Source organism: Pleurodeles waltl, chromosome 8 (genome assembly GCF_031143425.1).
Source record: "Pleurodeles waltl isolate 20211129_DDA chromosome 8, aPleWal1.hap1.20221129, whole genome shotgun sequence".
NCBI classification, from domain to species: domain Eukaryota; kingdom Metazoa; phylum Chordata; class Amphibia; order Caudata; family Salamandridae; genus Pleurodeles; species Pleurodeles waltl.
Window position 1 is genome coordinate 507,869,693 of NC_090447.1, and position 23,876 is coordinate 507,893,568.

Here is a 23,876-nt window from a genome sequence, read left to right on the forward strand (position 1 = left end):
ATAGTGGGCATGCAGGGGAGTTGGATGTGGGTGTTGTGGACTGGGTGGGGGATAGGGTCCTCGTGGTAGTGAGGGGATGGGGTTGGACATGCATTACAGGTGTGATGGATATGAATAAATTGTAGTTGACTTACCCGAGTCCAGTCCTCCAGTGAGTAAAGTCAGGCCCTCCGGTTGCAGGATAGCCAGGACCTTTGCCTCCCAGTTGGTGTATTAGGGGGAAGTAGGTGGGGGACCGCCACCAGTCTTCTTTACGGCGATGTTGTGCCTGGATGCCAGTGACCAAACCTTCCCGCGCAGGTCGTTCCATCTCTTCCGGATGTCATCCCTTGTGCGTGGATGGTATCCCACTGCGTTGACCTTGTTGACTATCCTCTGCCATAGCTCCAACCTCCTGGCCACGGGTGTCTGCTGCACCTGTGCCACGAATAGTTGTGGCTCGACCCTGAGTATTTCATCCACCATGGTCCTTAGCTCCCTGTCTGTGAAGCAGGGGTGTTTAGGGGGTGCCATGGTGTGTTGTGGGTGGTGTGTCATGGGTGTATTGATGAGGGTGCTGTTGTGTGGTTGTGTGTGTGGCTTGTAAAGGGGTTTGGGGTTTGTATGTGTTTTGGTGGTGTATTTGTGTGTGAGACTTGTGTGATGTTGGGTTCAGTGTATGCGTGTTGTGTTGTAAATCTCTGTTGTGCTATTGGCGATGCAAAGGATTGTGGGGTATGTGTGTGAGTGTTTTATAGTGTTGTGGATGTGTGTCAGGTGTGCATAACAGGGTGAATGCAAGAGGTGGCACACATGAGGTAGGGACTGTCACCAAATGGATAACATGTCATGTAGGAGCAGTACACTGTCACACCTCATTGTGACAGTAGCATTGCCTGCATGGTGCATGTGTGACAAGGGTGGTACATCATTGTGAACTGTGGTCCCTCAGTTAAAATCCAGGGATTGTAACGAATGTCCCATGCTGAGCCTGGACAGTGTAACCATGGAAATGTGTCCCAGTACTGCCAATGTGCACAACTCAGGCACATGGTGGGCTGTACCTCATGTATGGCACACACACTTTGGCTGTGGAGTGTGCAATGGCTTGCCTTGGCTACATAAGCACTTATGGGTGTAGGATCACTTTCCAAACACATGACCCATTGTCACCATGCATGGATATTTTGGGAGAATGCACCACCACATATTCAACTGGGTTGAAAGTAGTCAGAGTAGTAAATGATCACATTGTACATAAGGTGCAAACTTTTCACACACATCTGCTGTCCTCACACATGGCTAGCCCAAATCTAGGCAAACATGTGCATACTAATGTATGGGGGTGTGTTCTAGTTAGCAATGGTTTTGCCAGGATCAACTATGCTTGCTATGACAGCATGTATATCTAGTATGCTGTGTACAACTACATCACACAGCAGAAAGCAATGCACACCACCCATTGTCACTCACATGACAGGACAAATGCATGATGGTAATATAGACAATTAGTCCCATACATGTTGTGGCATCCAACATTGCAATCAGGTGAGGGATGTGCTATTCTGTCCAGCATTGTTGAGATATGTCTGAGACACAACGCCAAACAGAGTGTGAGTGGACCTACCCATATATGTTGTAATTGGCTGATAAACTCTCCAGCACTGAGATGATGTGACACCTCAATATCAGTCAGTCGTGGTAAGAGTTACCTAGGCTGTGCCATGCTGGAAGAAATGCTAACACATGTACAAAGGACATACTGGATGGACTGCTTCCAGACACCCACACATACCTATACATACGACATGGGATGTCAAATGGAAACAACAGAAGTGGTGTGGCAGGAGTGTTGTTATGTGTGTGTGGAACACATGACAACACACAAATACAGACAGCGGAACTGTACCTATCAAGTTGTCAGGAAAAGGAGATGTGAACATATTTCATGAACACAAGTCACATGTTGCATCATGTCCATGAATATATAGACAATATTGCAGTATGAAATGTGCATAAAGTGCTAGCAGACTAAAGGATGGGAGCAATGTAGGTGACAATACATGCCTCACAAGTAGTGCAGGAATACATGGAGAATGGACACACATAGACCAACACTGACTGTATAACACATCAATATCTGCATGTCAATATTACACATATGTACAGAGAGGGTGGCCGGGTCAGTACCTCACCCAGTCATGTTGCCCACTTGCATACCATGGTATTTGCCCATCGCATGCCACCATGACATGAGGCTGCAACAGATAACACCATCAGTACCCTGGCATGTTTCCAATGTTGAAGTCACAAAAGAGACATAGGCCAAAAAGATGTCCAAGGGAAATGCTAAGTACATCAGAACATATCACATGTACAAAATGTCCAAGATCAGTGATGTACGTGAGAGGGGAAAGCTGACGTCAAGTACGAAAGTGGTAAATGTGAGATCCAGGGCTGTATGACCACAAATGTGCATGTGTCTGCTGGGGAGTGTGCAAAGTACTGCTGGGTGCCAAACATGAAGAGGCTAGGTACCTGCTCAATAAACCCACACACCACTGCTCTAGCTACATGAACATATCACATTGTCAGGGGCCTGATGCATGTGCACATGGATGTGATTGAACTGGGGTTCCTTTGACTTAGCACCTCACATGCAACCATGGTTTTGTGTTGCTATAGGAACTCACACTGTTGTGATGATGAGTAGGCTGGCAGCTATGCCAGACTGCAACACTGTTACACAGTGGTACGCCATTGTTTGTGACAGGCATTACTAACCTGATTGGGACAAATATGGGTGCCTAGTTGATGGCATGCACACATATGCCACATATGTCAGCACACATGGACCACTGTATTGGCTCAGTCATGGAAATGTGTATGGATTGAGAGCAAAAGGCAACCTAGCACAAAAGCAGGACATAGGTGTCACAAGATTAATGACTGACAGAAATTAGCTATACATGTGTTCCAACATACGGAAACATGTGTGGCACTGAAGTGACCACACATGCATTTGTCAAATGGCAATGTGTCCATGCAGGAAGAATGTAATGTGAGATTTCACATCCCATCTACACACCACTGTTGTTACATGTGACAGAATAAACAAAACATATTTTCACACACACACACAGCAGATACCAATCTTACACAACACATGTGTACATGACATCTCCTGCAACTACGATGCATGAGGGCACTAATGGCACACGTGTAGCAGAGCAACATGAAGGGAAATCCAATGGCACAGCACAGAGTGTACACACACACACAGGCAAATTGGCTCGGTTTATGTGATGTTAATGCAGTCCAAGTCTACTGAGTACTGTGTGTAGACGTTTACATGGTTGTTACATGCATTACCATGTGTTGAACATAGGCCACCAAATATGTTTGGTGTTGTAAGTATGTGAACATCTGTATCTCAGACATAACAATGTAGTCTGCACCAAAATTAGCTTACGTACACATGTATACACGCATAGCACACATGTGCCAACATGTCTGTGGAAACAGTGTAGCTACACATGTGCATGAGGTATTCAGTAATCGCAAGCAGCACACTCTCAAACAAACCCATAGGTCCAACACCTCATTGTCACCATAATGACACTACGAGACATACACCCACGTGTTGCCATTACACATATACACCATTGTCATACAACCCTTGTAACACCTCAAGTCACTCAGGGTACACTTAAGGGTCACAATGCAAAAATCCACGCAATACTGGCATGCGTGAAAAATGTTCACTTGTAAGCATTTGCCATACACACGCCCAGGAAGTGATGTACCAGGACATCCTGCCTGCAAACGTGCTACAGTGAGTGTAGTTTTACTTTACAGTCTGTTACCTTCTGACTATGTGAGGTTGTGTTTTTGACGCTGGTGGACTTGTGGAGTGTTTGCTGTGTGTGCTGTGGCCTGTGTTAATTTTGTATTATTATTGTGTCAATACTAGTATTTTGTCTATTGAGTGTACTGTAATTGTCTCTGTATTGTCGGGAGTGTGTCTGGGTAGTTAAGTAGTTGGGGTAGTTTGGTGTTAGGGTTGGAGTAGGGGTTAAGTTTCATTTATTTATTATCCGAGTGAACTCCATTCACCACTGGTTATGTCTGGGAAAGTGAGGATGAGCCGGATGTCTGCTGATAAGGTGTGGGGGTTCATTTGGCTTGTGGCATACTACTTCCCCATGATGCTGCAACTGGTGGCCGGGTGATCCAAGGCTACCCCACGGAGGCAAGGCGGCTGCGGTGGGGCAAGGTGTTCCATCATCTGACCCGGATTTTCAAAACTGGAAGGAACGACCACCAAATCAAGCACCGCTTCACATATCTGGTGTTGAGGGAGGAGAATCTGCTCGACCATCTGGGAGATGAGATTGGTAGAACGTTTGGTAACTCACTCATTGCCATACAACCTAATGTTGTTACCATATGCATGACAGTTGCTATTAAGTTTGAGTGTTGCATGCAATGGATGTGGACATGTCGTATGCGATCTGTATGAAGAGTCTGTCCCACGTTAGGACAGCATTTCAATTGTACAAGGAAGCAAATGCAGGGCAGATGTATAATTTACCATGCACAAACATGTTCAAGTGTTGTGATGCATGCATATTGTAACTAGGTAATGAGCAGCTGCAAATGAGGCCTGCGCCATGCAACATGCTTGAAAGGGGGCCCCAAAACATTGTTGTGATCCCAAATTTTCATCCACTGAGTCAGAAAATAATTCCCTAGGTATCATTTTCCAGCACTCAGAATGGATGCTGTGAGAAGCTGTGTAATGTGGGCATTCAAATGTGTGAGAAGGCCCCCCATTTACTCAGCAGTAGTTTTGATGATCTGTTGCATCTCCCCCCGAGTGCATCATTGACCTTCACATGAATAGGTGATGTTGGATGACACATGCATCATGCTGTGACATATTTCCGACTATGCATACACATGGTGGTGAGTAAGGGGTGCACTGAGGGCCACAAGGACAGTACAGATGCAATTGGTAATGCACCACTGTAGTCCTATTGGGCCCTTTATGTAAAGACTCAATGCCATTTAAGGGTGCTTGAACATGCAATGGTCTGGACTACTGGCAGTTCCATGTTCCAGTTCATTGTGTATCACAGACAGCCTATAAGATGTCAATAACCAGACAAATGTGCTGAGTCAGTTCCACAGAACCGCTTGTCACTGACAGTATGGGGCTGCCCTGCATCAGCTCCATCACTGGCATACCACAGACTAATCTGCACCACCAGATGCATCCTTTGACCAGTGAGCAATTGTGTCCGTGTTGAGCCTTATTTCTGTGCCCACATACTAATTCGTCACTAGACTAACAATGGTATACCATGGCAGCAATGGCACCCCACACACTATTGGCACTACATCCATGATTTCATCCAGTCAATGTGCTGGTAGGTACCTCAACATCACATGTGTACACTCCCATAGCTATTTTGAAAGTATGTGTGCCTTGAGATGGCACACACAGATTACTTACTTGACTGAAGGATGTATGATGGCATTCCTCAAGGTCTTGGAATACCCACACAACCCCAGGGTAGTAGTTTGTCAGTTAGCTGTGACAATGATGTAGATGTTTACAAGATCAGATGCAGGTTGAAATGCCATGGATGTTACAATGGGCCAGGCACTGCGACAATCATCTCATGCCCCTCAGATAGAATACAAATTATCAAGTAGTTCCGTACAGTAATGGAGGTGTTATGCTACCAGACAGCTGCATGACAATGTCATGTATAAATGGTGCAGTGAGAAGCACCACAGAAGTGTCAGGGACAGTGATGGTTTGTAGGTGCATGGGTCTATCTTATCTGAGAGTATGAGTGATAGATTGATTATAGAAGTTGGTCAGTTACTGTGATCTACCACTAAGACGACTACCTCATTCAGCCTACCAAGTTTACACTGTACAATGTTGTCCATGTACTGCAACTTGCCTTTTACACCAAGCAATGTTTTCCATTAATGTCTTGCAGGTGGACCACCCCCTACACCATTGGAGAGGTGGCACATATATAAGACCCGAAGCATCCAGTAAGTGTCATATTGTGCATCCTGTGAGCCAATCCAGGGAATGCTGTGAGTCAGTCAGAGGTGTGGAATGCCATGAGAGAAGTATTTGGTCCTGACCAATGATCTGATATCATAGGAGGATGGATAGTGACATCATGTATGTTGGAATGTAATGCAATGAGAATGGCTTGCATGTAGTTCACGGGCCAACATGTGCTGGCATGGAATTGTGTATAATAGGAATAGTTATGGCTGACCACATATTCATAGCTGTCTACCATTATGGGTCACAGGGCAGCTGTACATGTACATAGCATGCCTGTTGATAGCCACTTTCTCACAGCACCATTGTCAGCAATGAGTGCCACACATAGCATACACTTTTTGACATGATGGTACAGATGTGGATTCTATCTGCAGAGGCCACTAGGGGGATTATGTAGGAAACACACACACCACAGGTGACTAAGTAACCTTTAGATCTAATGTGCCTGTAGGACAGCAGGGTGCTAATATGTTTTGCACAACAGTCAGTAGTATACACAATTTGTGGACAATTCCACTCCAGATGTTTGTGGGAAAAGTCTATGATTCTCCCACACCATGGGCTATATGTAAGAGCCCCCAGCGCCACTGGAGGCACGATAACCTCAGCTCCATATTTACAAGAAGGTGTAAAACAATTTTTAGTGGTGTTACATCTCCTTGTAAATATGGGCCCTTCCGATGCAGTGTTTGGCGACAAAGGGGCGTGTAATGGGTGTTGTTGTGGGCGTGCCACAGCAACAACTATTGCATTTTGATGCTACCTCCGATCTACGAGATTCTGTAAACCTGAGGCAGCCTCAAAATCAAACGCCACCCCATGTGTGGCGTTAGCAAGGCGCTACGAGGAGGAATACCTTTATCCTCCTCATTCTTCCCTTTTTCTATGCGTGCTCCATTCTGCAGCATGCATAGAAAGAGCGAAATTGGCAGAAATATTTGTTTATATCCTGGAAAGGATACCTTCCCGCACATGAACAATAACACCCCTCAATGCAGACATCCATGCACGATGGTGCCCGGATGCCTGCGTTGGTGCAGATAGATAGATTTAGGGCCAATGCAGGGGACAACACAGGTGTGCACCTTATCCAATTAAATACGGCACATCCCTGCATTGTGAAATTGATAGAGCGCGGTGCCGCAAATTTTGGTGCGGCATCATGCTCCATCATTTTTCCATGAATATGGGCCCAGATGTCTGCAGTTTTCACAACATAATACTGCCACCATGATAATTGTGACTGGTGTAGGTCACATCACATAGGCAAAGTATGTGAATTGTGTGTGTGTAGCTGTTACCTCGATGATGTATGACATGCATGTGTTAATGATGTAACACCTTTCAGGATACAGTTGCAGCAACCAATGCTGTCCCAATATCACTGTGGGCTTAATGCCATCCATACAGCCATCTTGTTTGTGCCGTTTTAAACATGTAGGACTACATAGCACAGCATAGGGGGCTTCAGTTCTGTAATGTGTTGACAAGTGTGATGTGCAGCTCAGACTTTGCCCGACCGTTCTTCTGCCAACATTGCATCAGTTGCACATGTGGGCACATAATGAGATACGGGGTGGCCCCTTATAGCACATACTCAGGGCAGGTCTTACACCAGGACACATGAATGTAGAATTACCTGACCTAAGAATAGTAGTTTGATAGTTAGCAGCCCCAGAATGATATGGGCCACACCTTGACTCCATAATGAGTGGTCAGGCTGTGATGTATCACCAGGGGTGTTGAGAAGATGGGTAGCATGCCCAGGCCCCCTAATGGCCAGGGAGACAGTTTAATCAGACCTGTAGAGGCACTTGATCCTCACAAGTCAGATGACACAAATGTTGATGAGGGTTGTATGTGTTCCTGTCAGCTATGGGCCCTTTTGATTCACTATGGATTGCCATCATCTCACTGACATGTACATGATGCTTGTGAACTCTGGTTGGTTTTAGACATAGATGATGATCAGGTCATTGTTGTGTAATGTGTTTGGGACTGTATGTGTTAGTTGCTGTTGCAGTGTAAATTTAAACTCTGTACAAACTCCACCCAATACTGATACTGATGCTTGCTTGTCCTCATATTTCAATTGCCAACATGACTCTTGAGCAGAGGCGCATGTTCATGAAGAGGGCAGACCATTACTGCCATATACTAGAAGTAGAAGTAGGATGCTGCAGGATGGGCAGACATTACAGGCATGAGAGGGCTTCAGGGCAATGGTGTGCCTTTCCACATGGTGGTGCCAAGATGCAGGCACCAAGAGACACAGAAGCCAGCACCTCAGGGATGCCAAGGGTCCCAGCTCCACCTACACCCTCAACATCAGCACCACCTGTCAGCACACAGCCACAGGTACAGCCCCCCGCAGCCGGTGTACTGACAAAGTTTGAGTTGGACCTCAGGAGGGACTTGAATGCTATTCTCAAGCGACTAGACAAACTGGAGGAGGAATTGGCTGACAACCGGAGAATGTTAAAGTTCATTACATTTTTTTTTTTTTAACGGAAAAAAATGAACTTTAGGACTATTTGGACTACCTCTCAGTTCCTTCCCCTCCCTATTGCGTTTTTTTTTATTTTGGATTGGGTTTTAGATAGTTGGTATTAGGTTAGTGTAAGGTAGGCATTAACTAGGTTAAGTATGTTGGGGCTAGGTTTTTATCATAATGTTTTATTGGTGGGAGTTGGGTGGGAAGTAATGTTGGGGTATGTTTATTTATAAAACTTTTTTAGAAAACTCCCCAAAAATATGTATTTGTATAGTAAATAGGATATGTTAGTGCATGTGTAGTTTAGTAATTGTTGTCCTACTTGTATCTTGTCTCTTGAGGGGGATGGGGGCAATGTTTAGAGTGATGTGTTCCATGTCTAAGATAAGTTTAGATTAGATGTAGTTGTTTGATGAGTATAGTTAGTATAGGGTAGCTTAGGATAGGGTAGGTTTTAGTTACTATGTAGGTTGATGTTTTAATAACAAATCATATTTATTTTACCATTTATTTTGTGTGAGTTGCCTGAGTATCTGGGTCTTCTCATGAATGCATTTGGCAAATTGGGGGATTAGCCAATGGGAACCTTACTGTCTTGTAATCCTTGATTTACCATGTGCTTCCCCTATTGACAAAGGAGCTTTCACTTTCCAACATCACTTCTACTGGTCCATGCATTTGCCATCCAGTGTGCCCGCCATTCACAATATCCATGTGTACTTTGATTGGACAGGTAAGTCTGGTACTTCAGCTGTCATTGGTAGGGTCCTGTAGTTTCAATATTGGGAACTGTGACACATCTGACAACAGACACAATTGGAACTCTGTCCTTCTATACTGACAAGTGCTCATCACTGATGAGGTTATCTACCTCTGTACCACACAAATGAGTTGTTCTGGGACTCCCAGCTTTCCATATTAGCATTGACTTGGTTCTCAGCCATAACTGCTGTATATCAGAAGTAAATGATAAATGCATACATATTAGTTTTTATATTTAGTTAATTGGTTGTATCAGACAACACCTTCATACACCTTTCTCATGTTAGCATCCTTGTGTGAAGCTTGGTGTCCCACAGTCCTGCACTCATGTACTGCTATACTGTAATCACTGCAATGGATTCATACAATTCAATCATTTAGCTGAGTAGATGGATAACAGACAATGTAGAAATGCTAAATGTATACAAGGTGTTTATATACAGGTGGAAGTGAGAAAGGGACTTATTTACAATGTCCTGGTCTGACACCCGGTTAGTGAAAGTCATGGATATGTGACACAATCAGAGTCCAGGGTTGAGGGACATGTCATGAGACATGCTTCGGAGTAGTGTCCATTAGTGAGGAGGAACAAAAATTGCCAATTGGTATGTCAGGGACAATGACAGTACAAAGCAGACAAGTCAACAGTAGGTGGGTGAAGAGAGCACATTTCCTACTGTCGTGACACGGCATGATCTTGAGGCCGGAACTTAGGAGAATTGTCCATGTGGCACATACTGCTGCTACCGGGTACTCTTCCTACTGAAAGTAATTTGTTGCGCATCTTCATCCTCTGATGTGTGTGGTGCCTCTTGTGCCATTGGTGGTGCTGTTGAAGAGGTAGAGGGGGCCACACACACTTCAGGGCATAAAGATGTGGAGTCCAAGTTCCCAACAGCAGCCATTTGTGGTAAGACACAAGGCATCACTGCAGCAAGGAGGAACTTCTGATTTTTCAATATAGCTGCAATATCTCGGTAGTAGAGAGCCATGTTTCCCTTGATGGAGGCCACTTCCCGCTGAATGGACTCTATCCTGTTGTCTGTTATGCTGCTGCCAGTTTGGGAGGGGAATTGTTGTGGCCTCTCCTTCATGTCAGTAGCTATGTTCGCCAGTGACTGCTGGACTCTACACAGTGGGGAGTGTGTGTCTCAGATGGCAGCTGTGTTTTCATTACCTGTTTGAGGCACATCTGCACTTTCTCTAGGCTGCCTGCCACGGTCTCCATCCCCACCTGCACTTGCTTGGCCAGCTCCCGCTGGACTCCTACCACTGTCCTCTGAAAGGTGGTCTCTGGGGCCTCGGTGTCCAGGGCCGTGTCAGTACTGGCAGGTGGTATATTTTGATTGTTGGGTGGTTCATGTGGAGACCCCGCAACGCTGTGTGTCCTCCTTGCAACTGGAGGTGGTGTCTGGAGGGAGCCTAGGACATCCTGGAGCGTCAGTTCATTGATGATTGTCAGCTGGTCATCCAGGTCATCATTGAAATTTAGGACAGGCAGGTCGGCAGGAGGGAAACCGTAATCCTCTGCAATGAGATATTTTAAAATCAATCTTAGATTGTTGTGGCAGTTGACATGGCACATAATGTATTTGGTAGTGGAGGCTCAGTGACTAGTTAAAGGCCCAAGGTTGTTATTGTACATTATGTGGCATTTATTTGTGGCCCCTAGTGCCACTGGAGTGTCATGGAAAGGTAAAAATCAGCCCCTTCCAATACAGCACTTTGTGTGTAAGGGGCATGCATTGGTTGTTGCTGTGGGTGGCCCACACCAACACTCATTGCATTTTGAAGCAGCCCCAGATTTACCTGATTTTGTAGATCTGAGGCTGCACCAATATCAACCACACTCCCAGGGGTGACATTAGCAGGGCGCAATGTCGACGTAGACTGTATTTCCTCTCATGTTCTCCTTTGGCAATGTGTGCTGCATTACAGTGCAAGCATGGACCAAGAAGATTGCCATATCAGTGTCTTGTTGTGCAGGAAGGTGCTCCTTCCTACACAACAATATTCTTACCCCTCAATGCAGCCTTCCTTGCACTATGGTGCAGTGATGCGGCGTTGGTGCTAGACAGCTGACGTACCACTAGCACAGGGGTGGACACAGGGATGGCCCACATGCTTTTGATTTTTGGTCATTTACATTTAATGAATGTCAGTGTGTGATCAAGCCTAATTTGGTACACAGGCACCCACCTTCATTTCCAGTTTGATCAGGGCCTCTATCTTGTTTGATGATGTGATTGCAATTACTTCTACTGCTGCACACATGGGCCCTCATGACAAGTCTGGCGGTCCTATGACCACCTAACTTGCAGTGGTGCTTGGACCCCTACCAACTGCAGTGGTCCAACAGGCTCATTGGGACAATAGTGTAAGGGCCATGGTCCAATGGCCTGGCACTGCCAGGTAGCTGGCAGCCTATGGGCTGGCAGTGCCACCGGTCTTGATCCTCCAAGCCAGCACTGCAATCAGCGCTGCCCTCCGGATTTTTATCCCACTTTCCCACCAGCCTTTGCATGGCAGTCCGTCCACCATGCAACGACTGGTGGTAATCGGGTGTGGGGCGCCCCTGGGTTCCCCTGCAGTGCCCATGCACTTGGCATAGGCAGTGCAGGAGTCCCCATGGGCAACCCCTTTGCACTTTCTACTGCCCAATTTACAGGCAGTAATAAGTACACCCCAACATTGGTGCTGGCTATATTACAAACCAGCGTCAATGTTGTGGTGAGTTTCCCACACAGCTGGTAGCCCGAGACACGGTTTCCAACCACCATCCCAGCCAGAATCTCGTAATGCCTACCATGGAGGATAGACCGCACTAGCGGTCTTTCCAACACAGGACTTTGGCGGGCAGCCTCCGCCGGTGAGATTCGTAATGGACGACATTATGTTCACTGACATACAGCATGTGTTGTATTTGTTTAATTGTTTGCCCATTCCCATGTGTGTAATATGGTTGTGTCTGAGTTGTTCTGGGTTCACCCTGTATGTATTGTGTTCCACGGGTTGCAAGCTTTAGTGCAGATTATTCTCTTGTGGCATAGTTCAGGTCAGTAGCAATATGTGTAGCTCAACACTGCACCAGGTTAGTTACACAGGGATGTGCCATGTATACTGGGATATGGGACATCGCTGCAATAACCCCTGCAGATGCACTGATTTGCTCTCCCTGCACAGAGACATACATTGTTGCTGTATGATGTAGATGTGGCTGTCTTTAGGCGTTTAATTGTTTCTGTGCAGGGTGGTGTCCCTTCCTGCAAATGTACAAGTCATGTTAGCTAAGGTGGCATTTCAATGTGTGCTGCAAGATGTGACTGCAATCAGCGCTGCCCTCCGGATTATTATCCCACTTTCCCACCAGCCTTTGCATGGCAGTCCGTCCACCATGCAACGGCTGGTGGTAATCGGGTGTGGGGCGCCCCTGGGTTCCCCTGCAGTGCCCATGCACTTGGCATAGGCAGTGCAGGAGTCCCCATGGGCAACCCCTTTGCGCTTTCTACTGCCCAATTTACAGGCAGTAATAAGTACACCCCAACATTGGTGCTGGCTATATTACAAACCAGCGTCAATGTTGTGGTGAGTTTCCCACACAGCTGGTAGCCCGAGACACGGTTTCCAACCACCATCCCAGCCAGAATCTCGTAATGCCTACCATGGAGGATAGACCGCACTAGCGGTCTTTCCAACACAGGACTTTGGCAGGCAGCCTCCGCCGGTGAGATTCGTAATGGACGACATTATGTTCACTGACATACACCATGTGTTGTATTTGTTCAATTGTTTGCCCATTCCCATGTGTGTAATATGGTTGTGTCTGAGTTGTTCTGGGTTCACCCTGTATGTATTGTGTTCCACGGGTTGCAAGCTTTAGTGCAGATTATTCTCTTGTGGCATAGTTCAGGTCAGCAGCAATATGTGTAGCTCAACACTGCACCAGGTTAGTTACACAGGGATGTGCCATGTATACTGGGATATGGGACATCGCTGCAATAACCCCTGCAGATGCACTGATTTGCTCTCCCTGCACAGAGACAGACATTGTTGCTGTATGATGTAGATGTGGCTGTCTTTAGGTGTTGAATTGTTTCTGTGCAGGGTGGTGTCCCTTCCTGCAAATGTACAAGTCATGTTAGCTAAGGTGGTATTTCAACGTGTGCTGCAAGATGTGACACACATGTGTACTTGCAATGCTACAAGGAGGTAGGGGAGCATTTTTGTGAGATACTCCACCCTGAGCCTACTCAAGGGTATTGACTTCCGTCCTAGTGTCAGATGTCTAAGTTGTGTAGGTACAGGAAGTTTGACAATATGCAAGGGGTGTTGTGATGGCACAGCTCCAGGCACTGTATATACACGTCCCTTCCAGCCAATGTGCTGCATCTTTACGTGGTGGAGTATAGCCCTGGTGATTGGTGTATATCCACGTTGAGCATATGTTGGGGGGGCATAGCACAACCAAGCCGTGTGTACTTGTGTTGCTTGTATGGGGATAGGGCATCTGGATTCTGGGCACATTGTTACACATGCACTCCTTTGGCATGCATTGGGTGGGTCCTATCTACCTCCCCCTTCTGGCATTTGTAAGATTCCCGTAAATTCCCCCATGCAACTTACCCTGCATTTGTGATGGTGGTTGGTAGTCTGCGCTGTCCTGTCCTTGGATTCCTGTGACCAGCTCTTCCAGGATGACCGCTGCAACCATCTCCTCCAGCTCATCCAGGTCCTCCTGCGGTGCAAGACTTCCACCTCCAGTCTACAGTGCTGCCTTTCTGTTCTTGGCCTATTTCTCCTTAGTTCTACGCTTGTGATCATGCCAACGCTTATTGCATTCAGTGACAGTTCTCTTCACCTCTGCCACACAGTTGATTTTGTCCACTATTTGCTGCCATATAGCCTCTCTCTTACCAATTGGCAATTTGGAGGTGACGAAGAGCTGGTGATGGTACTCCGTCACCTCTCTCACAAAGATGTTGTGCTCCTCCTCACTGAAGCAACACTTGCTCTTTTTCTTCTCCTTCTCCAAGGACTTCTGTGGATCCTCGTGGCTGGTGCTTGGGCAATTGGGGTCTCCCCAGGGTCTCTCCTGGCCTGATTCTTCCATTTTCAGTTACACTTGCACTTTTTTCCTGCTTGTGCATGTAAATTTGGCACTAATGTGGGCTAAAAATGGCTGTAACCCTTTTGCAACATGTTTCTGTGTCGCAAAACGGTTTTGTGCCACTTTTGCAGCATTAACGTAATTTGTCTTTATGACAGGGTGCAATGGTTAAAGTCATTTTTTTTTACGCTCACCATTCCTTTGCACTGGCTTGCCCCATTCCATAAATATGGTGCCTGGTTTGCGCTCAGGAATGGCGCTAGCAGGCAATAATATTTTTGATGAAAAACTGCGTTAAAGCAGTTTTGAATCAAAAAGTATAAATATGACCCTATATAACTTCATATATTGGCTTCCTAATACTCACATACAATTTGTATTCTCCACACACAACATACTCCTGCCACCACCATATCAACGGTGTTACCTAAGGGGCTCTGGCAATTCCTCAGTTTACGTTGTTGCTTCAATTAGTAGATGATGCAGTCCCATCCTGATTGTTACTATTAGCCCATTACCACCAGGGGGTCTCACACCTTCTCATATCCTGATTGTTACTATTAACTCCTTACCACCAGCGGGTCTCACCTTCCTGTTTCACACCCATTTTGCTCCATCTGCCAGGTAAGCGGCCTTGCAGCGTGAAGTCTCCCGTGTTTGCACTTTCTCAGCTTCAACATTATTCCCATACGGTCTGCTTACACAACCCTCCAAACCTATAAACACACTTCAGAGCCATCACGTCTCATCAGGGGCATAGCTTCAGGAGGAGTGTTTGGGGGTCTTACTCCCGCGTAATAAGTGTATTTTCTGATAATTACTTTGTACAGGTGCTTTCAATTGAGTATAATGAGATGTCTAACGAATCGCACCAGGAACGTTAACACACACAGGCAAAAACGCACACATACTCTTCCTTTCTGTTTTGAAAGTCATCACAAATATTGGTTATTTTGCAAAAGGTTGTGTTTTCTCTCCTACCAATTCACATTCTTCTCCCATTCCGCTGTCCCTTAGGCCTCTCTCATGCCCCCTGCTTGTGGTATAATGTATTTAAACTTTAAATGGCTGCCTCATTGTCGGAAAAATCTGAAGCGCACCCCCCCCCCCCCCCCCCCCCCCCAATCTCACTGACCAAGCTATGCTCCTGGGTATTGCGTCCTTGAAATGCTGCGTATTCCACTTGGCCATTATTGATTCCATGTTGACTGCCTGTGTAATCTCTAAAAATAACAGGGTGAATTTTGAAAAAATGACTCTTTTGGACAGCACCAGAAAAACTAATTGTAGATGATTACAGCAGCATTCGAAAACGCAAGAAGCACGCCAAGGTAATGTTCTGCATAATAAACATTTAAGAAAGGCATCATAACTTCTAGGAGGTCTATTTTCTCAGATCTCGTAGGAACGTCAGGTAGTCCACCACCTTCGGATTCAGTAGTCCTTGTCATAGTCTCATAGGGCAAAATAGTTGCTTCTAAGTCTGGTACCAGTTCTGCTGTGTCATTTCAGCTTCCATTCGTGCTGCACTTCTGGAGTATCCAGACAGTTTTCGTTTACTGATGTTTCAATTATTGGTGAAATGTGACTTTCTAGACCTTGATCATAGTAACAATACAATTGATCAAAGTTCATGTCAGATATACCAGATTCTGAGTCCTCTATGTATTTTGGATTGTGTAATTGTACGTCTTCTCATACTTGGAATACGTTCTTTCCATTTTAGTTTTTTTAGACTTTATACTGTCTGTGATGTTTTTTTTCCTGATAAACTTTGCAGACAGGGATGTCAGAAAATTGAACTTTCTAGCGCACATAGTTCAAATGACCACTTATCTCCTAATTTGTGCTCCACACGATATCATAATAACATAATATATGTAGAAACCCTTGATTTCCATATTATAAGTCATATTGCTTCCTTCACTTATCACATCTGTCCTTGTTTCTACAGGCAATTGTATTAGCTACATTAATAGCACATGTATAAACCTAATCTAGTTACTGTCTCAGCGTATGCATGTATTTCATGCTTGTGTCAGGAGAATTACTATCTGAGCAGGTGACAAACACAGGTCATCTGGCAGGCGGGCATCTCTTCCAAACATGAGAAGAGAAAATATAGGTGGACATACTGTTGAATTATTATTTGTGCTATTGTACAGATGCACTAGCTATTGCAGTTCTGTTTCTGTTATTCTGACAGATTTCCTAACAAGTCAATTAAACTTCTACTAAAGCATTCTATGTCAGCATATACCTGGGGATCACATCACGTTGTCCCTGTCTTGTTTATGCCTACTAATGCCGTAATTTGCTTGACAATTATGGATTTGAAGTCTGATCTTTGATCATAAGGCATTCTGTAAGGCCTCCCAAAACGAACAAAATACATTTACCAAAAAAATGTAGGAAAGTGTAAAAGCCGCATGATATTTGGTAGGGAAATCTTGTTGTTCATGTCTTGCGGAGTGACCTCTGATTACCGTGTACTTTGGATTTCTACAAGCCTCAATTAGCCCAGAAAGACCAATTGGTTGTGTAATTGTGTTTAACTTCTATGGGTTTTAAAATAATTCAACAAAAGATCATTTGTGGCACAGCTTGTATCTGTTATAACATTAGAACCATCTGAGGTTTTTTAAATGTATTACATCTATACAGATTTGGATAATTTTTATTTTGTAATTCACAGAGTTAAGACAGACTCCAGCTATATAAGAGTTACCAACATATTGAATATATGTGATCGTCGAGGAAACGTTAACAAATTGATTGCATTATTTCAAAAACAGAGAACCAGATTTACTTTCTAATATATATGTTGCTCAAAGAAAATGTTCACTGCATTAAGATGTAGTAAATACGTGGTGGGACCAAAATATTTCTTTATTATGAGGTGTACTAACCAGAACACGCTACCCTGGACTTCACGCAATTTCATAAATAACTGCAACAAAATCTTCCTGGATAGAATCTGCAGTTGGAAATCAGATAGAGCAGAGAAAGTTTAGTCATTGATAGTAGCAAGTGAAATAAACCATTAGCTCAATGTAATTACTATGTGTCATGTTTACCTACCTTAGTCAAAAATTCTAAACTCTTTACACAAGAAGTGCACTTGTGTCCAAACAATAGGAGCAGAGAGCATGCCTTAGGCTACATGTCAGAATATGGATAACAGAAATATCACCTGAAAAGTATTGTCCAGTCAATGCTTTTCCTGTCAAAAGTGAAAAAATGAAACACACATTTTTTACACACACACTACTCAATATGGAAATAAGTTTGGTGACTCCCTCATATCACATTTCACCCCTAGTGGGCCTTGGACCCCATAATCACAATGCCCCCCACATTTACCATTTTCAACATCACAATCAAAGAGGGTGTCATTTTGTATAAGGCAGGCCCACTGGCTTTGTCAAGGGATCACCACTTTTGTAATAATAATTACCACATGTTATGCAAACATTTATAACATGATCTACACCTCTACTCAGCTTTGCACAAAATTGTGTAGACTTTATATAGTAGCTATTCACCACTATGCAAACTATAAAACAAACTTGCAAACTCATTGGATGGTGTCATCAGTGATGTAATCAATTATGTCATTTGAGATGCCATCAGAGATGTCATAAACGATGTCATAGAACGTCATGAATGATATGATATGTGAGGTCATAAGCAGTGCACGACGGGGTCAAGTTATAGTTAGAGCTGCTAAATGTAACACATTAATTTATTTTTTAGCTCAAAATGCTAATGTTGTCACTGATAAATTAATTTATCTATAACATTTCTGTAAGCTTTTGTTTTCTCAGTGAATTTCGAAGTTTTTTTAATTCAAAGCACACACAACTTGCACCCTCACAATACACTGCTTATGACATTGTATATACCATCATTCATGACATGTTCTATGACATCATTTAGGACATCAATGATGACATCTCAAATGAAAAATGAAAATAAGATATATAGGGGTATGGTAGGAGTACCTGACCCACTGGGCATTGTGGAGAGAGGGACCCCCATAGGGTCAAATAACTTTTATTTTTTATTCTGTGGATCTGCGCATCCACGGCAACACACAGCGCAACCCCCTTGGGGCTTCCGGGTGGATCGGTGAACTCTGACGGAATCACCAGGTGTCTCGCACTGGATGTTGGAGTGTATCCATGGATTGCCTGTTGGGGAAAAGAGTATGCGAGGCAGAGGTTAACACCTGCAGGTGGCTGGGTGCAGTACCAGGCCACAGGCCAGGCCCTAGATCCAACCCCATACCTCATCAAAGCCCATCCCCACGTCACGTACAACAATGGACATCTTACTTTACATTTTTTAAAACATAGAAATTCACTGATAACAACAAAGTTAAAGTGATGTTATAGATAACTGAAAATGTCCGTTAAAAAACACTGTTTTACACTAACAAGACAACTGGAATTCACCTGTTATTGTTATCTCAAGCAACTACAGCTCATGCCTTAAAGTAACTATCAATCATGCCCTTGCATGCACTTCTATCCGCACATATTACATCACTCTTGCATGACAGGTTCACTGATTGGATTGATAACATCCCTAATGACACCTGAATTTGCATTATTAATGACAACATTGTACATGGTGGTGGCACAAGTTATAGTTATGCTGCAAAACGCCACTTAGTAGCAACTTCTAGTGGTGCATCCTTGCAATTCAGAAATTGTGGCAAGCTGCAAAACACCACTTAACAATGGTTTGTGGTACTGCACCCCTGCTTATCCAGTATTTGTTCCAGAAAGAAAAGATGCAAGTACTGCACAGTGAAAACTAGTAGATGATTGATTGTGCTTTTGTTAGACTGAAGGACTGTGCAAGGAATGTATGTTTGAAACATTGAATGCAGAGGAGAATGATCATATGTCTCAGAAATGAAAACTGATATATGTTTGTAATATTTTTTATTCCCTGTTGCATAATACCCAACTCTACCTTGTGGTCAACGTATGTAAGAAGCAGCAGTGGAAATATTGAGTGGCATATTGAGGGGGCAAGTGAAAGTTTCAATCAATCAATCAATAATTTGTAGAGCATGCACTGTCAGCCCTGAGGGTCTCTGGGCGCTATGGTGCCTTGTCTCCATCAAAAAGCCACATCTTCAGCTTTTTTCGAACTCTGTCAGGGTTAGTGCTATTCAGTGGTGGAGAGGTAGGGGGTTCCAGGCCCTAGAGGCAGTGTAGGAGAAAGATTGGCCCCTGGTGCAACTGCGGCAGATGCAAGGGGGTGTGCAAGGGCCATGGTAGAGGAACATAGGTATCTTTCATGCTGGTGGATGGTGATGCTGTGGTTGATATAGGATGGTCCTTGGTAGTGTACAGCTTCGAAGGCGAGTGTGAGGGTCTTCAATAGGCATCTCTTATGGATGGGAAGCCAATGGAGGTTTCTAAGATGGGGGATGATGTGGGTCCATTTAGGTAGGTCCAGATTGAGCCTAGCAGTAGTGTTTTGTATGGTTTGGAGTCTCCTGAGAAGTTGGGTGGGCAGTCCGGTGCAGAGGGTGTTGCAGTAGTCGAGGAGGCTGGAGAAGAGGGCCTGTGTGACAGTTTTTCTGGAACTAATGGTGATCTATCTGAAAATCTTGGGGAGCATGCAGAGGATGTAGAAGCATGTTGAGGCAACTGTGTTAACTTGGTGTTTTATGCTCAGTTGGCTGTCAGGATTATGCCGAGGTTGTGAATCTGGGTTGTTGTAATGGGTGTGGGTCCTAGTTCCGCAGGCCACCAGCTGTGGTCCCAAGTGTGTGAGTTGTTACAGAAGATTAGTACTTCTGTTTGATTGGAGTTGAGCTTCAGACTGCTGTCTTCCATCCATTTGATTACATCAGTCATTGCCCTGCGGAAGCTGAATTTTGCGTTGGTTGAGTCTTCAATGAGGGAGAGGATGAGCTGAGTGTCGTTGACGTAGGAGATTATGTTCAGGCCATAGGCTCTGACAATGTCTGCGAAGGGGGTCATATAGAAGTGCTGTTTGTACGGCCTTCTACCCCAACCATGGTATAAAACAAAAGCAACTGCAGGAAAGTGCGGTTCAGCAGTACGCTGTAAAGTAAGGTTCTGCAATTGATCAATTCAGCTGCACCAGTATTCTGTGCAAACTCCAGCTAGTAGCAACTAGTAGCATTTCTTTAATACTTTTACTCATGTTTAGTTTATGCTTGTTCAAATATATTTACATTAACCTTTATTTGATGTAGACGTAAACCTAGACGCACCCTAACTGAGACTCACTCTGTAGGAAAATATAATGCACGCCAACTTTTCAAAATGAGTTTCCATGTAATCACCTCTTTCTTTTTTATTTTCAACAAAGAATATGTTTTACTAACGAAATTAGTAAGAAGCCTCGGGTACCCATTTCTCATTCTTGGCAGCAAAAAGTCACCTAGTAACATTTAGTTCTGCGCCATGATGTTAATCGGTCTTGCCAACCAGAACTACATCTAGCAAGGGGCTGTGGTACTGCATCTTTATATATGAGCGATACTACAAAGCGCCATCTAGTAACAGACTATTCTAACCTAGCACTATAATTCAGGAAATGGTTGAAAACTGTTCAGCATGCTCTGGCAAGGGATTAAAGTGGAAGAAATTGTAGTAGTACTAATGAGAAGAGTGAAGGGGCAGAGAAGGGTGTGGCACCAGAATGGAAAAGATTTTGTGGAAATTATGAGCTGAGAGAAAAGGCTAGGGAGTACCAAGCAGTGTGTGACTATAAAAAGGAGAAAAAACACAAGATGACTGGACATGGCTAAAACCAAAAATCTTAAATCGCAAGGTGAAATGAAAGAAGCATTAGGGGAATTATTGAGGCGGGAGTCAAGTGGGCAGAGAAGGAAGAACATGAACACCCAAAGATGTGTTCTCGTGATGTCTAAAGCAGGCCACAGCTGTAAAGATGGGATTTGAACGTTTTAATAAAGTGCTGATTTAAACTGAATCAGGTCATCACCACAACAACAGTCTGTGTTTCTGAGTAGGAACTGAAAAGAGTCATGCATCCAGAGCCGCCTAAAGAATTATCGTAATAAAGAAATAACTCTGTGGGCTGATCCTTTCATTTATTCACTCTTTATTCGGTTTATGACAAGATAAATCATAAAAGCACAGTGTCATATAATTATAAAACAGTGGGGTGATCCAAAATGTGAACAAATCTTTTAGCAAGCAATGACAGAAACTGACTCACTCAGAGCCCCTCTACATATTTTTGGAGGCCGTTTTAACTTTTGAAAACAACTAAAGGTGTACCTGGCCAGAATTAAAAACGAGCCACTGACACTAGTCTGCAGAATGTTTTTTTAATTACGTTCTAACAGTAGGATACTATTCCCAAATCGATTACCATACTAAATACGAGATGCCTATCTCTTAAACACTAGAAACAGCTGAAATGTGTTAATTGGAGCATTTCATTTCTAACACTTGGAAACTCCATAGGTTTCAGGACTCACGGTGAAATGCCTGTCCATCAAAAACATGGCTGAATTTCTAGTTAGCTCAATAAATTAATGTTCTCACCAATGAGAGATAGAAATTGCTTTGGCGCCAATCTTGCTTTCACAGAATGAGGCAGAACTGTTTGCACGGCACCATTCCCTAATAGAGTTTTACCACACAGGAAGGCTGTCATCCTAATAGCTGTTTCTGTTTTCACACTGTCTTCTTGCCTAATGAGCCTACCGAGTGCCTGACAAGCTCAGCAGGATGCGCACTGAATGTCCTGCTGCCAGAAATATTTTATAACTATCGTAAAGCTTTGCAGTACTTTTTAATACGTTTTCTTCATGGAATAGTTAAAACGTGATGCAATAAGATGTAATAACTCCGTTTGCACGATTGTGATGTTACCACTCACCAGTAATATCGAAATTACACCTCTTTTTGCCTGCTGCCAGCACGCCATGGGAAAAGTAGTCTCCTGAGCAAAACGCAAAGGACCACTTACCCAGGGGTTCAGTTTACAGCGGTGAGGCAGGTGCAGTGGCACCAGTAGCCGTGCGTGTCAGGGAGACCACTGCCTCTCAGCTGTAAGTGTCTTTTACTACCAGGCCAGGGATGGGCTGGACAGGTAACATGTTTGCATTAGGGCTCATGGTTCCCTTGCTGCCTACTGCCCTTACGCAGCTAAAGGGATAAACATTTTTCTGTTCCTCTACGCCTAAAATATTTTTCACAGACAAATCAGTTAGTAGCTGAAAAAAGTAATATTTATAGTCCTAGGTATGTTTATATAATGGCTTCTAGAGTTCTGCACAGCTAGGGAGCAATCAATTTCAAGCCGCAATGCTTCCTTTAAAATTGTGTTATAAAAGGCTGATTAAAATATGTTTGCAGCAAATGAAAAGTTGCAGTGGTGGCTGCCACTGAATCGGGTGGCAGGGAGTAGGGAGGATAAAAAAATAAAGAAATGAAAAAGAAAGAACAAAAAACAGACACTTACCTGTTTCCTACGGGGGCGGGTTTGTCTCCTCCGTACATCATCATCCTTCCATACAGGCTCCCAGACTCCCCTCAGCCAATCATGGAGTTACTGTCACCAGCATGACAGCAGGTCTGTGATTATTGTGAGTGGCCTGTTTCTGCGCTCACAGAGGGAGCTGAGAGAAGTCGGGAGAAGAAATGCAAAGTGTGCATGTCAGTTTGGCCGGCCCAACACAGCGACCCAAACAGACATGCGCAGTTATGGTGCAAGAACCACTCCTCCCTCTGGCCCCCTCAAGCTCCGTCCTGCCCTGGATCAGCTGAAAAATAAAATGATAATAGTGCTTTGTTATTAACATTTTATTTTTCCTTCCCCGTCTTCTGGAAGCAGTGGGGCGACGTTCTTTCACCTTAGCAGAGGTGCCGACCCTAATAGGCTGAGTTCCGACGGGCTGATTGCCACAGTGCAAATTTGACATTTACTTAATAGGCACGCTCCAGCGTAGTCTTTTGTATGAGAGGAGGTAAGAATGGCAACGGCTCAACTTTGGGGTCTATTCACAGACGCATTTTGGAGTATGTAAAGTAGTGTTAGCGCGTCAGACCTTAATAAGTAAACTTACAAGGGGACGCAAATAGGTCGATGAATCTTTTGACTTGCATTTAAGATGTTCCCAGCATAGATTCAGTATATGCAGATCAAAAATCAACAATTAATCAATAATCTAAAAAATTAAATGATAATCAATAACATTAGTAATCAATTGGAGTCAGTAATTATTACACATCATGGCCTTTCAGTCATGAATAACCACACCTTTAAGTAAAAGTTAGAATATTTATTTCTCTATATTAACAATGCTAAGGTCAAGTATGATAATCTCAAAATCAGATGACAAATATACAGAAACATCACTGGCTGCCCAAAGTGGTGAAAGAAACGTAATCTAATCAAAACATGAA